The sequence below is a fragment of the Saccopteryx leptura genome, chromosome 4 (genome assembly GCF_036850995.1).
Source record: "Saccopteryx leptura isolate mSacLep1 chromosome 4, mSacLep1_pri_phased_curated, whole genome shotgun sequence".
NCBI lineage: Eukaryota > Metazoa > Chordata > Mammalia > Chiroptera > Emballonuridae > Saccopteryx > Saccopteryx leptura.
Window position 1 is genome coordinate 25,639,907 of NC_089506.1, and position 2,021 is coordinate 25,641,927.

Below are 2,021 nucleotides of genomic sequence, written 5' to 3' on the forward strand. Positions count from 1 at the left end.
GGTTACATTTGTGAAAGCCTGGGCTTCACACCAAAGAAGCAAAAAAGGACAGAATAGTCAAATTATATAATACAGTAATAATAACTTCCATTTGTGAATTCGAACTGAACACCAAGCACTCTGCTAAGGATCTTATATAACCTTCCTTTACTCTTCACTACAGGAGTTGGTTCTGTTAGTATCTGCATATTATAGGTGAGGAAATGAAAGTTTAAAAATCAAATTACTAGCAGGATCACAAAGCTAGTAGGAAGGAGGGCTTCCAATTTCCATCTGTGCTGCCAGAAACGAGGCCTTTCCCTCCTCAGCGTATCCCGTTTTACCCACCAAGTCCAGGGCAGCATAACATTAGCCCAACGACTGACATCCCCCCTGTGAGTGTCATCTCCCTGACATCCTGAAGGTGGCAGACATGGCAGGCCACCCATTGTGCCTCTAACATTTTCACCCACAGATGAGGCATGTGTCCTCCCTCCTGGCCTGGGACCCCCACCATCCACCGCCTCCAGAGAAAGAGGATACGAGCAAGAGGGTAGGAAGGAGCGAGAACACCCCTCTATTTGTCACAAACACCCCCACACTGAGGCACTTCAGAGAGGCCAGGGGCTGTTTAAGCTCCAAAGCGCTCTACCTCCCAAGTCTTCAGTGTCCTCACTTTACAGAGGGTTGAATGATTCTGTTAACGAGATGAGCTTTGTCTGAACATTAATCTGGTGCTCATGCTCTCACGTTCACACGCAGAGAGAGATCAGCGGGAGCGGGGTTCGAGAGACGCGTGGGGGTGTCACCTGCAAGCGGCTACGTGTCCCCAGCCCACCCCCCTAGGCAGGGAGCCTGCAGAGCCCACTCCTGTGGGACGAGGAGGAGTCAGACCTTTGCTGCAACCACCACTGTCCACACCTGGCCAGGCTATTAGTAGAAGAGGGTGAATGGCTTATCAAACAGTGAAGCAAATACTGGATATAGAAAAATAGTAAAAAACTGTTGTGGAGCAGCTGGTCAACCTGTAACTATATCAGGACGGGTTCTTATTGGAGGAGTACTAAGTTGTGCAGAAAAAAACCCAAAGCAAGGCAGTTTTTCTTACTTACTGAATATTCTTGTATAGAGCAATATTGTCATCCAGATGAAAAAATATATAACAAACATTGTATTATTCTCCTGTAAAATGTCACTGTGGATTCCTGCCAAGATGAGGGAGACTTGAGGAATGGATGGCTTATCAAGACGCCCACTAACTCGCCTGCAGCCTATGCTGCCGCTGCGAAATCAGTTTGGACGAACCACATAAACAAATGTGTTACTGATTTACTCTTCGAAAGTGGGAAGACACACAGTAATGGACATACTGCTGTGTGGGTCTTTGACTGTGAGGCAATTGTATGGGTGCGTTGGCAGAAAGCAAGAGCCACACCTGTTAACAGTCCTCCCCATCATGGCAAATGTGGATCTGTTGTTGTCTGTGGGCCCTGCTCTGACAAGAGAGCTCTTCTTCCCAGCCAGTCCTCTGAGTCTGTGCAGATCTGTGACTTCTGCTATGACCTGCTTTCTACTAGGGACATGGCCCCATGCCAGCCTACTAGATCAGACTCTTTGAATCAGTCATTGATGTCTCCTCTAAATGATGTGTCTGATGATGGTGGTGGTGATGATGATGATGATTGCAATGACTGAGGATACATTTTGAAATATTGAATTGGGTGTGACTACCTGAGAAGTCATCTTTGCAGAGTATATAAAATTCTGAGCTCTCTCTCGGTTTTGCTCTAACCATGAATTTGCCTGAGAAACTTTTACCCTATGTGCCTCAATATATTCTACAGAAAATAGGTCCTGTTGTCAATCCCCCCAACCCCACCACTGCCATTATCCCCCAGCCCCACCTCCCTACTCTTCTACAGGGACAGCCTATTGAAAACATAACAGGCCCTGGCAGGTTAAGCTCAGTGGTAGAGTGTCGGCCCGGTGTGTGGATATCCTGAGTTGGATTCCCAGTCAAGGCACACAGGAGAAGTGACCAT

At 47.2% G+C, this 2,021-nt stretch overlaps 1 pseudogene; it reads left to right on the forward strand.

Annotated features, from left to right (window-relative positions):
* Positions 1 to 454: 454 nt before the first annotated feature.
* Positions 455 to 1,674, forward strand: LOC136404124 (pleckstrin homology domain-containing family F member 2-like; annotated as a pseudogene).
* The last annotated feature ends 347 nt before the right edge of the window (positions 1,675 to 2,021 follow it).